We start from the raw sequence: 17,413 nt of genomic DNA, 5'->3' as shown, positions 1-17,413 counted from the left end.
TAGGCTTTAGAATGTGATCAAGACTTCTGTGAAGCTAGTACCCATATTTTCATACTTCCTGTAACAGTGAGGGTTAGCAATTTACTTTAGAAGAACTAGATGTGATAAGATCCAGATCTTCAAAATAAGAAAAATAGACAGGGTCACACGCAGGGCTTTTTTCCCAGGGGAACACGGCAGAACTGAGTTCTGGAACCTCTTTGTGGAAACAATATTCTCAAAAAAATGTTTAAAAGTTTATGAGGGGTACCTGTGTGTTTCTCCTTCATTTTCCTCTTGAAAATTCTGGCACCTCTTTTTTCCAGAAAAAAACCCCTGGTCACAAGTATATATGCAACTTTCTATCATTTGTCAAGAGAGAATTTTTTAAAATCAGCTAGTATATTTTTAAAACCTCAGAGTTCACCTAGGCATATGTTTTATTTTCTTTAATGCATAAAGAAACTTCTACAATATCATTAACAATTAATGATTAGATATAACTTCAAACATCAATAGGGAAATTCTTAAACATAAAACTAGACTGGGGAGGGACGGTGGCTCAGTGGTAGAGCATCTGCTTGGGAAGCAGAAGGTCCCAGGTTCAATCCCTGGCATCTCCAAAAAAGGGTCCAGGCAAATAGGTGTGAAAAACCTCAGCTTGAGACCCTGGAGAGCCACTGCCAGTCTGAGAAGACAATACTGACTTTGATGGACCAAAGGTCTGATTCAGTATAAGGCAGCTTCATATGTTCATGTTCATAGACTTGGCCAAGAGCAGAAAATGGGAGTCTGTTGAATGTTTATCCTTTGATGTTCTGTACTATGTAGGTCATTCAGTTTCTCTTCCAGGCATATTGAGGATCAAATTTCATATTGTGATTTAACTAAAAATCAAAACGGACAGCCCCAAGCTTGTGTGTCTCATTTGAACAACGTGCAACAGCTATTACAAAGAGCTATGCCATTTTCGACAGTGAAAATTTATACGAACATAATATGAATTCCAGCAAAGACTGAAAACACCTAAAATAGAATGAATAGACTCCATCGTAGCCATTCGAATTATAAACTACCTCATGCTCAATTATTAGGAAGGGTTTAAGCCAGAGGGCACTTCCTGGTGAAGCCCAATTCAAAACTGCTTCCTTTCCTGGGCTATATTTTTTCTACCGCTCTTTGGCATCTCGTGGAGCCTGCCAGAAATACCGGTGAGTCAAAGCAGCTTTGGCTGAGATGCGCCTGTTGGGATCATACAGTAGGAGTTGTAATCAAGCGAGAGAAGAAGAAGAACCCACAAAGCAATGCTTTAGCTCCATCTGTTCATACCAGCACATGTATATACATATTAACATTTTATGCCACTGTCTTTAGCTCAAAGAAAGCCAGTTTGGTGTAGTGGTTAAGTGTGCAAACTCTTACCTGGGAGAACTGGGTTTGATTCCCCACTCGTTCACTTGCACCTGCTGGCATGGCCTTGGGTCAGCCATAGCTCTGGCAGAGGTTGTCCTTGAAAGGGCAGCTTTTGTGAGAGCCCTCTCCAGCCCCACCCACCTCACAGGGTGTCTGTTGTGGGGGAGGAAGGGAAAGGAGATTGTAGGCCGCTCTGAGGCTGTGTCCTTGAAAGGGCAGCTGCTGTGAGAGCCCTCTCAGCCCCACCCACCTCACAGGGTGTCTGTTGTGGGGGAGGAAGGGAAAGGAGATTGTAGGCTGCTCTGAGGCTGTGTCCTTGAAAGGGCAGCTGCTGTGAGAGCCCTCTCAGCCCCACCCACCTCACAGGGTGTCTGTTGTGGAGGGGGAGGAAGGGAAAGGAGATTGTGAGCCGCTTTGAGACTCTTCGGAGTGGAGGGTGGGATATAAATCCAATATCAAATAACGATTACTTTTATCCATTAAAACCCAAAATTATTAAGCCCAAGAATACAAATCAAGCAAAAGCAGCATTTTAAACAATCACCATTAAAACAGCTATGCCATAAAATCATGGGCTTATTTATAAAACTGGAGCATAAGGTTCATACAGTATTGGTGGTATAATAAAATCTAACGAATACATAAAACAACACAAACGGAAAACAGGGTAATAAAACTATAAAACTCAACAGCAATACAATAAAAAGAAACGGGAAGAAAAATTACACCAGAAAACTAAAAGAAGCGAAAAGCAGGACTAACCAGCAATAGTTGTAGGAATGAAGATTCTCGACACGTGTATTGAGGAAGTGAGAAAAACTTGCTCTCTGCAAGTCCTGGTTTTATTTATACATTTCAGGCAGTTAATGAAACAGGAAGCATGCATGAGGTTATGTCTTCATAGCCCCCAAGATTCGATACAGCCAGCAATTTATCAAGAATACACGTGTCAGCAAAAGGAAGCGAGAATACGAGTGCAAGATGTCCGCACCCTTTTAGCCTTTCAGACACAACGTGGGCGGCTCAGGCTGATATGCCTAATGCGTGATCCACCCACATTTCTGTCTTCAGGCTTTGTGGGGTCTGGGGGCTCAAGCGTGTGAGCCCCACAAATAGTCAATAAAAATGGCTGGGAAAATAAAAGGTTTTGCTTCATGGCCAGCAATACCAGATAAACAGCAGCACAAAGTGCGTTCCAGAGAACATGCTATTACGTAAAAGCAGCTACCTGCCTCATGTCCATAGATGGGGAGGGGACAGACAGAGCAGGGCAGCTGAAGAACAATCTCAGTTGATGGGCAGGTTCATATAGGAGCAGGTGATCTTTTTGATACACCATCTCCAACAGTTAAGGATTTAAAGATAAGAACCAACACTTGCTAGGAATCAAATTAGCATCGAGGATAGTTCTTTAACAGCACAATCCAGAGGGGGGGAGGAGGCTGAAAGCGCTGTGGAAGTGGACGTACCACTACGCCGGCAGTATGGAGACCTACATCATGCACCACTCTCTGGCTGCCACAGCATGCCACCACAGGCTGATGGCGGAGCGCCCCTACGCTGTACTTGGGGCGCAGCAGAGGCGCAGGGCAGCACTTCGGCATAGGAGGGTGCCAACCCAGGGGCGTGGCCACTGCTGGTTGGCTCCCAGGGAACTTTTGGTGCGGGAAGGCCCCCCCCCCCCCCCGCCAGGCACAAACTTGCGCCACACAAAATGCTGCCATACCCTATAGGCACTAGTGGAAGCAGAAAGCACACGCTGGCGCACAAACCGGTTTGGGAGCCGTGCTATCGTCCCACCAATCCCCGCCCGCTTTGGACTGGGCACGACCCCCCTCTCGCACCCAATCAGTGCCCCCCCTCCCTACAAAGGTTTCGACTCCTGCCACGCACAACTCCCCAGGGAGGGCAGGGCGCACAGCACGACACCCTGCTCCAGAGGGCCATGCCGTGCGGACTTAGTGCAAGGAGGGGTGCACTTGGTGGAGGGAACAGCACAGAGAAGGATGTTAGTTAAGTTAGAGCTGCTGGACTTGGGGGGAGGTGAGCTGAGTTTGGGCTGCCTGCTTAACCACTTGTGCTTCCCAGTCCTAACAGGTCTCGCTTCCAGAGTCCCCTGTATGGATGGGTAAGTCCGGCTAGGAGTCCCCACAGCCCCCAGCCCACAAGACCACCCAGCGTGGCTGCAGCTTCGGGTAGGGTGTCGGCCACTGCACATGTGCATGTGGGGGCGCGCCCTGTCCACCCATCCTGCTGGTGCCCCCCCTGTGTCTCAGGCATCCCCGTGCCAGGGCAAAGAGGGTGCGACACGTGTCCCGGCTTTCCGCAGCCCAGCCAGTGACTTGCCATCTAGGGCAGGTCCTGCCGCTCCCGCTGGCCCCCGCCATGGCTGCCATGATTGCAGGCTCACATGCGATTCAGCTGGCCCGTTATGCAGGACAGCTGGAATTGTGTGGGATGGCTCCACTGGAGGCAGCCAGGATGCTCGCCCTGCTCCCCGCAGGCTCGCCCAGGGGAGTTGTCCTATGCCTGCAGCTGATAAGGCTCCCCCCCCGGTCTGTCTTTCAGGTGTGTGTGCTGTACTTTAGTCTCTGTGGTCGCTGGAGCACAGCCAGCCGGTCCTATCAGCCCCGCAGCTGCTGATGCGTCCTCCGGCAATGGCATTTCAGACTGCGGAAGCCAGGAACCTCCACACGCGAGCTTGCTCTCCCTGCTTGCAGATCAATAAACTTAGCCCAGCACGCCCATCTCGTCTTCTGTGTCTTTCACTTTTCCCACCTCGCCCCGGTCCCCTGTATCCCCCGCGCACTCTGTTGGTGGCCAAGGGCATGGCTCTGTGGCCGGGGGGACTCTCGGGGCACCCACTTCATGCAATTGTGTGAGAAATGCAGTGGGCAATAGCAATGAAGGGCGGGGACTGATAGGCGGCGAGGCAGACACTTCTCCAGGGCTGCACCATGTGTCCACGCTGCCTGGGTTTACGATGCAGCTGATAGGGGGGCTGAGTTCGGGGTGGGTGCCCACAGGAAAGGGGGGCGGTCCAGGGAGGTGACTTGGCCAACCAAAAATAATGGCGGCTGGATGGCAGGCTCAATAAAGCTGGCCACGTGAGCAGTCCTGCCACGTGAGCAGTCCTGCCACAGGGCGGCCTTGAACCCACAGGTGGGGTAACAGCTCGCTAAGCCAAGCCGCCTCCACTGTGTTCTGAGGCGGCTTACAGCTGCTACGTGCCGGGGGTGGGGTTGGTCCTGGCTGAGAGTGTTGGTATGATCAGCTCTTCCCGGCCCCCTTCAGAGCAGGCTCGGTGGAGTCATGCAGGGGCCACAAGCAGGGGGCGGCAAGGGCCGCTGTGGGGGCTTCTGGATATGCAAATGAGATAAACCTGTGGACTTGAAGATGTGCCTGCTCAGCCCAGGGAGCACGTGGGGAGGTGTGAGTGGCGGCTATCATCCCCATTGGTCACTTTTTGCCAAGGGACGGCTTTAGCTGAAAACTGAGTCTGTGGCCACTCACACCTCACAGAATGTCTGCTGTGGTGCCCTGCCTGACAGTCCCACAGCCACGGCATGCGGGAACCCTGCCGAGGCACGCCCGGCATTGCACAGGGGTTCCCAGGTCCCCTCCCTATGTTTTTCTACCTTGTCTTTTTTTGTGTGTGTCTCCTCCCAGGACTCCTAATAATACCATGCTGGGTATTATTAGGAAGGGAATTGAAAACAAATCAGCCAGTATCATAATGCCCCTGTGTAAATCGATGGTGCGGTCTCATTTGGAATACTGTGTGCAATTCTGGTCACCGCACCTCAAAAAGGATGTTATAGCATTGGAAAAAGTCCAGAAAAGGGCAGCTAGAATGATTAAAGGGCTGGAACACTTTCCCTATGAAGAAAGGTTGAAATGCTTGGGGCTCTTTAGCTTGGAGAAACGTCGGCTGCGGGGTGACATGATAGAGGTTTACAAGATTATGCATGGGATGGAGAAGGTAGAGAAAGAAGTCCTTTTCTCCCTTTCTCACAATACAAGAACTCGTGGGCATTCAATGAAATTGCTGAGCAGTCGGGTTAGAACGGATAAAAGGAGGTACTTCTTCACCCAAAGGGTGATTAACATGTGGAATTCACTGCCACAGGAGGTGGTGGCGGCCACAAGCATGGCCACCTTCAAGAGGGGTTTAGATAAAAATATGGAGCAGAGGTCCATCAGTGCCTATTAGCCACAGTGTGTGTGTGTGTGTATTAAAAAAAAAAAATTGGCCACTGTGTGACACAGAGTGTTGGACTGGATGGGCCATTGGCCTGATCCAACATGGCTTCTCTTATGTTCTTATGTTCAGCTCTGCCTGCCATTTCGTCATTTTCCCCATGCCTTTTCCAACAAGTGCATGAATTTTTGAAGGATCAGCAGACCCAAAAATAAAGGCAACCCCCCCCCCCCGAATGCATAAAACAAAAGGTCAGTAATCCAAGTACAGAAGCTACCAAGTATAAATCTGTGATCCAGGACTGATTACCCTATTTGTAATCCAAGCATGAGCCCAAAAAACAAACAGAAAATCAATAATCTAGACCAAAAAGGGGGGAAAGCCAGCAAATCCAAAAGTAAAAGCATATAGGTACACAAAAAACAAAATCCCAAACCAAACATCTTTAAAACGATATCCAAAAAATAATCCAACCACAGATGTACACAAAACAAAAATAAAGAAATAAAATACCAGTTAAAATGATTATATCCACAAAAATAGATAATTTTAAAAAAATCACAGAATGCTCTTCTTACAACCAGGGATCCTGCTGTGTCTTATAATCAATATCAGGTACCCACCAACTTTTAATAGTTTCTTAAAGTATTGATAAATTCAGTCAAAGCACCTGAACTTGCACTTCAAAGTGTTTTTAAACCAATCAGCTTTCACATCCAAGTGCACTTGTCAGCAAACATTTTCTCCAAGAAGCAAAGCATTTTCATCCCCCCAAGGGAGTTTAAGACAAGTCAGTTAAATTCAATCATCCATTACAAGTTGATGAAATCTCTTACCGCAGGTATTTTCAGTATATCAGGTTGGGCAGACTTTTACAAGCCTTGAAAGAGAAAGAGAGTTTCCCCCCACCTTCTCAGTCTGTTGCCTTACTTGAAATCTGCTCCTGATTCTCCTTTTTCCTGCTGCATGCTACCAGTCCAAAGAAAAATATGGGGGGAAAACAAAGTGCTGAGAAGATTAATATCCTTAGTCTTGAAGATGTAAGGCTTGAAGATCCGGAATGTAGAGTGTAAGAAAAAAGAAGGAAGAAAAACTGGTAGCTGACTCTTTGGCCATTTAAAAATGGCGATCAGGACAATGAGGCTTGGGAAAAGCGGGATCAGGAAGCAGCCGCCTCTGCTGACATTCCCGATCCACCACTCTGATTCCCCTGACTTCTGGGACCCTCCCTAGGCCCCAGAGTCGAGTCTGCTGGTTTTCTTTTATTTTTGCCTAGATTACTAGTTTAGGGTTTGAATTTGGCTCTCATGCTTGGATTACAAATAGGGTAATCAGCCCTGGATTACAGATTTATAATTTGCAGGTTTTGTACCTGGAATTTAGTGGGAAGACTTGGTGGTGATTTGGACTACAACTGAACTAGCTTTGCTTCACATAACAAGCAATGGCTGCAGCTCCAGTGAACTGAACTGTTTTCCCTATCGACTATCTACTGTGGTGAACTGAAAAGGGGTGTTTATTATTATTTTTAGTATGGTTTTGACTAACACAAACTATTGATAGAAGCCAGAAGGTTGTTTTCGTTTTTGAACTGCTTCATAATAAGGATATTCTTTGATGGAGTTTAGCTTATCTGGTATAAACAGGAACACAGAGTTTCAAAACAAACATGGAAGAGGTGCTATTGGATTTTTGGTTGTGAGTGTCTTTATTTCAACAAGAATGAGCGGTCCCAAGGAAACTGTAAAAAAAAAAAAAGACAACAAAGAAGGAAAGCAAACATTTCCTTCACCTAACCCTCCATCTGGACCAGGCAAATTTACAACCATGCAAGAACAGAGTTTACAAGATTCTAGACTCTTACAACTGGGAGTAGGTAGAGCTGCATACATGTTGAGGTTTCAAAACATACCAGAAGAGAAAAATGAAAATTTACAGAAAATTCTAAGTGAAGCCTTGGCTGAAATTTTGCAGGTGACTTCTAAGAGGATGGAAGAAGAATTTGACCAAGTTAGATAGGTACCTTAGAGCTATACAAGATGAAACAAACTGCCCAGTGAAGTTCATTTGAGATTCACAAGAAAGAGGACCAAAGATGACAGTTTAAAACAAGTAAGAGATAGACCAATGATGATAGCTGGAAACATGGTGAAAATACTGAGAGAGGTTCCCTGGCCTGTGAGACAAAAGAGGAGAGAATACCAAGAGTTAACAGACTTTTTGAGAAGAAGAGAAATACCTTATATGTGGCTAATGCCCGAGGGCCTTCTTTTTACATACCAGGAGAACAGATACAGGATTAATTCCATCTTTAAAACTCAGAATTTTTTGAAAGAATGAAGGGAAAAGAAGGTAAAGAAAAGAAGGATGAAGAGGAGGAGGAGGGAGAAGGTTCTGGGGAAGAAAATCGAAACGAACCACGGAGATACCACACAAAGCAACACCTCAAAGAGGTTAAGAAAGATAATGATAATCCAAATCCATAATGGCTTCAATAGTTTCAATTAATGTGAATGGACTTAATTCTCCCTGTTAAAAGGAGGAAGACATTTAGATATTTGGCAAAATTGGAAATGGATATAATTTGCTTACAAGAAACTCATATTCTAACGAAAGACCAACATTTTTTGAAAAATAAAAAAATGGGTAATTTATTCACAGCAACAGACAAGTATAAGAAGAAACGGGGTGTGGCAACATATATTAAAGATAAATTTAATCCACAATTGCAATTTGCCTCTGAAGATGGAAGAATTTTATTGGTGGAAATCACAGGGGACAATAAAATTTTTTTACTTGCAAATGATCACCAAGAGAAATTTTTTCAAGATTTGCGTCTTAAATTATCAAATTTGGAGTATGCAGAATATTGTTTGATAGGAGACTTTAATGCAGTCTCGGATAGACAACTGGATAAAAAAATGCACAAACAGATGAAAAGTAAAGGTCTTCAGTTACCAGTAAATTTTTGGAAATTAGCAGAAGAAATGGATCTGGAGAACAAGATATCCTAGCTCTAAAGATTTTACTTACTACTCTTCCAGCCAGCAAACCTGGTCAAGAATTGACACGTGTTGGCTTTCGGCAAATCTGATTAAAGATCTAGCTGATGTAGAAATTCAAACAAGAGTTATCTCAGATCATAGCCCTGTAACGATAAAGCTAAAAAAAGGTCTACGGAAGAGAAAATTTTGAAACTTAAATACTTCAATCTTGAAAGATGAAGACTTTCTTAAAGAATCCAAGGCTGAAATGGATTACTTTTTCAAACAGAATATAACACAAGAAGTAAAGATGCAAGTAGTTTGGGACACTGCTAAAGCTTATTATAGGGGCCTTGCAATTAGATATAGTAGCAAGAAAAAGAAAGAGAGAACTGAAAACTTCCAAAATTGAATGTCACAAGCCGAAGAAGCTGAAAAGAATCTTAAAAAAACAACCAACAAAATGTGAATTCCAAAAAAAAAGTGAAAGAAATGCAACATAAATTGAATTCAATTCTTATGGAAGAGATGGAGATTAAACTGAGGTATGCTAGACAAAAAAATTTTGAACATGCCAACACGCCTGGAAGGTGGTTGGTTTATAAGATGAGAAAAGAGAAGGCCAAAAGAATAATTACGACAATGAAAGATGAGAGCAATAAAGAGAAAAATCAAAAGCAGGAAATATGTCAAATTGTGGAGCAGTTCTATACAAAATTATATGAAGAGAAGCAAGTTCAGAAAACAGAGTTAGAAGAACATATTAATCAAAATAACCTCAACAAATTTACAGAGGAACAACAAAAAATGTCCCCCATCCTATAATGATGCATTTGGTTTTCCTACCAAAATGCAGAAATTCACATTTATCCCTGTTAAAATTCATTTTATTTATTTTAGCCCAGTTTTCCAGCCTGTCAAGATCATCCTGTTTCCTTTGTCTGTCTTCTACTGTATTTGCAACCTCTCCCAATTTAGTATCATCTTCAAATTTAATAAGCATTCCCTCTATTCCTTCATCCAGGCCTCGGATTTAGCAGGAGATCACAGGAGCACAGCTCCTGAACCTTTCTGAGGGTTTCCCCTCCTCCTCCCCACCTTGTCCATTGAATAGTAGGTGCAGCTGCATAACAATTCCTGGATGAGCTCCACCACCTATTTTTCTACAAAGCAACCCCTGCCTTCATCCAAATCATTTATAAAGTGTTGGGGAAAAAACAGGTCCCCGGGCAGATCCTTGAGGCATTCCACTTGCCATTCCTCTCCAAGTGCGATCTGTCAAACCAGTTACAGATCCACCTAATGGTAACAGGATCCAAACCACATTTTACCAACTTGTCAACAAGGATAGTATGTGGAACCTTATGAAAACCCTTACAGAAATCAAGATAAACGATGTCTACAGCATTCCCCTGATCCGACAAGGTAGTAACTTTCTCAAAGTTCCATGTATGGAGTTCCAAGCAGGGCTGTTTTTTTGTTTTTACTTTACATATAACCAACACATGGAGCTCTGATTTGGACTGGGACTATAGTATGGAGTGCAAGAGGTCTGAGCATTCTCCCCACACTGATTCTCCATTCCAAACAAGCTTGCTGGGCTGCTATTTGGTTGACTGAAACATCTAAATCCTGTATCAAGACCTGTACACTTGTTGAGAGAAGCAAACTGCAGGGTTCAATTGCAAATTTAAATGGGTTTAACATTTAATTCTTTCCATAGGAAGCTATAATTTTGTGAGTGGGTGTGGAAGGCACCCCCTTACCAAACTATAATTGCCAGGAATCTTTGGGGTAGCCACAACAATGGCTAGTTTGCTGTAGTGGTCAATTGCAGAGATTCTTAGCTGAGAGAACTGAGTTTGATTCCCCACTTCTCCACATGCAACTGCTGGAGTGACCTTGGATCAATCATAACTATGTTAAGAGAGCTGTTCTTTCAACCAGACAGAACTCCCACTGTCCAGCAAGTGTCTTGCTACCTATACAGCCAGAGGCATCACTAGGGTGGGTTGCACCCTGGGGTGTAACTGATTCAAGTCACCCCCCCCATTGGGCATCACCCCTTTTGGAGGGCTGCGTCACCCCCTCCGCACACAACCCCGCCCACTTCACATGGCCCCTCCCTCATCCACCCTCTGGCCACATGACCAGCCCCCGTAATCCAAGATACCAGTTTTGCAGCATTTAAGTTTCCCCCACTCACCCACACGCTTTTAGCTGAGCCGGCAGCAGCGCGGCCCCGGTTTCAGAATCCCGGCCAGCCCACACACAGCAGCAGCGTTCTAGTCCCAGGGCCAGCCCCTTCCTGTTGGGGGGGGGGGTCATGGGTCAGTGCCTGGGGCCAATGAGAATGCTCTGGGGGAGGGCCGATGGCCCCCTTGGCCCCGCCCTAGTGACGCCGCTGTATACAGCAATTACTAGAGGGGAGGGGCATGGGGCCCCAGACATCATCTGTATAGTGGTATCCCAGCCAGTATCGCATTCCATCAGGGGTGCTCCCACTGGTTGCATATATATGATCACTGGGTCCCTTTGCTAGCCCTTTTCTTTGCTCCTCCATCCAAGGAGGCACGGCCTTGCAAGTATATGTTCCAAGAGCCAGACCCTTCCAATGGGGTGTGGCTGGAGGGGTTCACCTGGAGTGGTGGAATTTGAGCCCAGTCCCCTTGCTGGGCCTCAGAAGGTCAGGCGGGGTGGAAGGTGCTTGGATCACAACTGGGCTCAGGCCTCCACCACTGCCAGACTTGGGCTCTTCTCTTGCTTCACCCCTTCGGCAGCCAAGTTCTCCCAAAGGTCTGTGGCCTCCTTCAGCTCAGTGGGCTGCCAATACACTATCCAATATCAAGCCCATTGGAACAGCACCTGAAGCAGTTGCTCTCAGCATGATCTGGTCCACAATTCACCTCCTGTCATCTGTTGCTGGTTGTAGCCACGGGTGGTGTCTTTTAAGGAGGAAATAATGGCCCATGGTTGGTTGGTACATCACTGTGAAAAATTTCTGCCTGCAGGTCCCTGGTGTAATCCCATACTCGTTTAAGATTGTGGTCTTCAGGTTCTCATAATCAGTGGCCCTAGTTTTTGCTGTGGTTTTTACTCCTGTGAGATATGGCCCCCGGGATAAATGCTCCTTGGGTCATCACACCATATTTCCACATGCTCAGAGGTTTGCAAGAAAGCCTCCACTTTATCTTCAGACTCCAGTTTGGTCACAGGAAATCAGGTGCCCTGCCCAGGCCCTGCAAGGAGACATGCACTCTCATCTCCTGATGGCCTCAGATCCTGAACGGGCTGGGTAGCTTCCAGAGCCTGTCAGAAGTCCTGGAGGAGTGCAACCAGGGACTTGTGCTACCGTTGTGTCAGATCCCACAGCAGTTATGCCTGATGCTTGGCCAGTCATTGCCCTAACTACATGAAAATCCATCCTTTCGTCAAAGTCTTTGGCTTCCTGCCTTGGCTGTTTGGCCTCCTCAGAATCTGGTCGTCTCAAAAGGGTCACCAGTACTGGAGGCCTTAGCAATGGGTGGGAGTTCATCCAGACTGCGGGGGTAGGAAAGTGGGGCAGGGCTCGTCCTTGAGCAGATGAAGGGCCCACATTCTCCATCACATTGTCAGAATTTACAACAGCCCTTAGAGTAGCACTACACTCCGCCATCTTGCCAACCATCAGGGGGCAGGGGTTGGTTCACCCTAGTCATCTTCCTTCTCCTGGCTAGTCAACCCTCTCCACACAGCCTGGGCCACTGGCACCCTTCCTGGCCTATTGTTAGAAGCCTCCTTTTGTACTCCTTCCTTTCCTGCCTCGCACCCCCTGCTGGTAGCTTCCCATTGTGTCTCTGCCCCACTCACCTGACCACATGGACCTCCACTGTCAATTGTGGGAACTTGTCTCCTGGCTTTCCTTTCCTCCTGGTTGGTTATGCCTTCCCCACCTTAGTGAATGTTTGGGGGGGGGGAGGGCAGAAGACAAGGAGCTCTGGCATTCTGCTCCATTGCTGTCTGCCGAAGGCTAAGCACTCAGCCCCTCTGTCACCACTGCACCTGAAGGCCTGTCACAGTCTAGGTGCAAGCCAAATCAGAGTCCAAAGTCAAAGTTAAGCTTCAATCCAGAAGATCAGTTACCAGAGAGCAGAGTCCATTTCAGAGCACAGCCCTGAAAGTAAGGTCCAAGGTCATATACAAGAGCAAGCAGGTTTGAAAGTTGTCCAGAGCTGGTCTGAAGGTCACTGGAGTGGAGCAGTCTCAGGAACTGTGGTTGCAGAGTCCACCAGGTGGTGACTTGTTGCTTCCACATCAAGCAGTCTCCCTTGACTGGTTTCTATAGGTCTCTGCCGGAAGGGTCTAACTTGCAGCCAACTGCTTGGGGGAAACCCTGCAGCTACTCATAATCAGTAAGCAGCTTACACTGGGTCAGGAGACGTGCACTTTGTCTTCTCTCCTGGAGCTCCATTCTAAGCTTTCATCTACGGTGCTCAAAGGCTGTGGGTGAAACTGTTGGAATGGGGCTGGAAGATGCTGGTGGCTGTAAACTTTGACAAGCCTGCAGCTGATTTTCTTGCTCCCTGGCTTCTGCTGCTTCAGAGCTGGCTACACAGGACTCCTCTTCTTCTGAGATGTGTCCTCCTGAGGAGTCCTTCTCTCCTGACAAGCCCCATGTTAGCTGTTCCTTGCAGTGACAGACCTCCTCTATCTGGGAATCAACCAGGCTGCCGTGACTGCTGGCACAGGCGAGGCCCACTGGATTGCTTTGCTGCAGCTGCCACCTGCTGCTGTGTTGGGGTCAGTCTGGCTGTGTTCTGCCGGTGCTGAAGTCAGCGACATTCCCCCAGCCCTTGACTTTGCACCGACTGGCTCCTGACCAGGTAAGTTGCTCCTGCCTCTGCCATGTCCATGAATCAGGGCTTTTATTGGTGCAGCTTTGCTGGGTGAGGGTTGGGGCCTTCCTGGAGGAGGAGGAGAGCTGAATTTATACCCCACCCTTCACTTGGAGTCTCAAGAGTAGCTTACAATCTCTTTCCCTTCCTCTTCCCACGACAACACCCTGTGATGTAGGCGGATCTGAGAGAGCTCTGAGAAGGGTGAAGGGGGTGGATTTGGAATTGCCTTCTCCGTCCTCTTCTATAGTGCAGCTCTGCTAACGGGAAAAATTAAAAGTCTCTGGCACCTTTCCCCTCTTCAGTACAGCCCCTGACCCACATGGCTATTCGTCCCTGCAGCTCCTGTGTAATCCTGTGAATGGGGAGAGAGGAACAAGAGAAAGAGCCATGATCCTTGTGCCCATGATCCCTATGCCCTGTTACTCGTCTGCCTTCTGAATTACCAGAATGTTGCAGCATCCACAGCTCATGATACACCTGTTGTTATTATTATTATTTACAAATCACCCATCCCTGCTAATGCAGGGCTCTCGGTGATGTACAACATATATAAAACCACAACGTAACAGCTTTAATAACATGGCCACCTTGGCAAAATGCCCAATTATCTGTCAGACTTAACCACTCCAAGTCATCGCAGGGCATTTATGTTGGCTAGACTAAATGCGTTTCCCTCCAAAGTTTTACAAGGGAGATATCAGCGAGTCCCTTTAGCCGACAGACTTTGCTCCTGTGGAGCGAATACTCCTGACTCTCTCTCTCTCTCGGCTTGGCTTCGCGAACGAAGATTTAAGAAGGGTGCAATAGTCCACGTTTGCTGCAGGCTCGCTGGTGGCTGACAAGACCAATGTGGGACAGGCAGGTCCGGCCACAGCGGCTGCAGGGAAAAGTCTGATTTAGGGTTGGTCCTGTAGCAGTGCGATTCTTCCTCAATCTCCTTTTGTCCTCAAGACCAGCTATGCGTGTGTTCTCAAAGGAAGAGACAGCCTGGTGGATGGTGTGCCTCCATGCTTTGCGATCTGAGGCTAGGTCAGACCACTGGTGATGGTTGATGTGACAGGTGCTAAGGGATTTCTTCAAGGAGTCCTTGTACCTCTTCTTTGGTGCCCCTCTATTTCGATGGCCGGTGGAGAGTTCGCCATACAGAGCAATCTTGGGAAGGCGGTGGTTTTCCATCCTAGAAATATGCCCTGCCCAGCGCAGCTGTGTCTTCAACAGCAGTGCCTCGATGCTGGTAACCTCTGCCCGCTTGAGGACTTCAGTGTTGGTCACAAAGTCACTCCAGTGGATGTTGAGGATGGTGCGAAGGCAGCGCTGATGAAAGCGCTCAAGGAGTCGCAGGTGATGACGGTATAAAACCCACGATTCGGAGCCATAGATGAGGGTTGTCATCACAACCGCTTTGTAAACATTGATCTTTGTGCCTTTTTTCAGATGCTTGTTGCTCCACACTCTTTTGTGCAGTCGGCCAAATGCACGGTTTGCCTTTGCCAGCCTGTTGTCAATCTCCTTGTCGATCTTGGCATCTGAGGAGATGATGCACCCCAGGTAGCTGAACTGCTGGACTGTCTTCAGAACTGATTCATCCACAATCCAGCATATATTGCTTGATTGTTCTTTTGACCACAACCTCCGTAAAGATTTATTTGGCAAGCTTTCTTTCCCCCCAGATTTGTTTATTCTGCCACCCTGTTATTATTTATTGAGTGATACTGAGGGGGTGGTTAGTGAGGCTGTGGCAAAATTTCTGGCTGACATCCTTCAATTTAATTCTGACCATGTTTGAATGCATCTGTAAGCTCGGTTTCATTTTGATTTTATCTCCAACGTTTAAATTTTTATATTCTGTGTATTTTTATCTGAATCTATTATGCCATTAAAGGTTTAGTATGGTAACATGGCCACCTTGGAATGGTGATGCCAGTTATCTCAGGAAATCTGAGGACAGGAAGGAGTTCTTTATACTCTGGGATTCCTTGCAGCAAAGGGAAGAGAATAACAGACAAGCAGTGTACCATTCTGTTTGGCTTTTGTTTAATTGAGGTCACACATAACTGTGGCTTACATTTATATAAAGTAAATGTGAAGCACCAAGAAAAAAATGTACTCAGGATAGTGTGCAGTGCACTCCCACATCCATTGGTTCTGCTGCTATAAATGCAATTCATTAGACAGCATGTCCCATAGTTTCCTTTTGTTCCTCATACTACAACTACGGTATGTTTTGCTCTGCTGATAATGTACCAAATGAAGTTTTAAACGTTTTTGTTCCAGGGTCTTTATGAAAGTAATAGAAGGATTTTAAAATATGAGCAAAGATACAGGGAGGTGGAAATATTACATTTATTACCTTTTGCATTTCCCAATCTGGTTAGGAATATTAAGAGCCCCGTGGCGCAGAGTATTAAAGCTGCAGTACTGCAGTCGCAAGCTCTGCTCGCAACCTGAGTTCGATCCTCGGTGGAAGCTGGGTTTTCAGGTAGCCGGCTCGAGGTTGACTCAGCCTTCCATCCTTCCGAGGTGGGTAAAATGAGGACCCAGCTTGCTGGGGGGGAAGTGTAGATGACCGGGGAAGGCAATGGCAAACCACCCCATAAAAAGTCTGCCATGAAAACGTGTGAAAGCAACGTCACCCCAGAGTTGGAAACGACTGGTGCTTGCACAGGGGACCTTTCCTTTTTCCCTAGGAATATTCAGGGAGGGGCCCTGCCTCCCATACTGTCCTTTATTTTTATTATGCGCCAGCACCCCCTAATGGTTGTTGTTATGTTTTTCCTCATATCAAAATGCTTTTTAAGACATTTATCAGCAAAACAGATACATGCGGGAGAGTTTGGAAGCCAAGAAAAAAAAGACCAGTTCTGTGCAACTGGCCAGAGTTCAGTCAAAAATTCAGAGGATGAACCAAGATAATGCTGGCACCACTGAGCATAATAAGCTCTTCAGTAACGCTAGCTGACATGGCATCTTCCTAACATTCAATAGTAATCATTCCCTTTGTACAAGGTATAGTGTAGGAAGAAGTCACATGCTAAATCCAGTTTCTTGTTCACTCATGAAGAGAAGTCTGAAGATGGCAGCAGATAGCAAAATCTATGACACTTCAGTCGTAAATATTTTACAAGTATTCTGGAAGCCAGTGTGGTGTAGTGGTTAAGAACCAAAAAGGTTAATTGGATAAAAACTTAGGGACCCAATATTAATTTCAATTATATATTAATGTTTTATACTGATTTTGTAGCCCATTAACCTTTTTGGTTACTAATTCATTTCTTGGGTTAAGTTTTTGTTCCTCTCCTTTTTTCTTCTGTTGCAGTGGTTAAGAGTGTCAGACTAATATCGGAAAGACCTGGTGTTCAAATCCCCACTTGTGCCATAAAAGCTGACGGCATGACTTTGAGCCAGTCACTCTCTCTCAGCCTAACCTACCTCCCAGGGTTGTGGTGAGGATGAAATGGAGGAAAGCAGATGATCTAAGCCACTTGGGGTTCCCACTGGGAAGAAAGGTAGAATATAAATGAAATAAATAAATGGGCCAAAAGAGTTTTCTGAGTTGGTCTACTGAAATTACAAAATGTGGTGGCAAATGTGACAGTGTATTTTGACTGGAAAGCTGGACTTTATATAGGGTTGCCAAGTCCAATTCAAGAAATATCTGGGGACTTTGGGGGTGGAGCCAGGAGACATTGGGAGCGGAGCCAGGAGCAAGGGTGTGACAAGCATAATTGAACTCCAAGGGAGTTCTGGCTATCACATTTAAAGGGACAGCACACCTTTTAGAATGCCTTCCTTCCATAGAAAATAATGAAGGATAGGGGCACCTTCTTTTGAGGCTCATAAAATTGGACCCCCTGGTCCAATCCTTTCGAAACTTGGGAGGTATTTTGGGGAGAGACACTAGATGCACCTCTACCTAAAAAAACAGCCCCCCCAGAGTCCCTGACACCCATGGATCAATT

This window comes from Heteronotia binoei, chromosome 13, assembly GCF_032191835.1.
Source record: "Heteronotia binoei isolate CCM8104 ecotype False Entrance Well chromosome 13, APGP_CSIRO_Hbin_v1, whole genome shotgun sequence".
In the NCBI taxonomy this organism is placed as follows: Eukaryota; Metazoa; Chordata; class Lepidosauria; order Squamata; family Gekkonidae; genus Heteronotia; species Heteronotia binoei.
The sequence above is the reverse complement of the archived record's forward strand: the minus strand, read 5'-3'. Positions refer to the sequence as shown.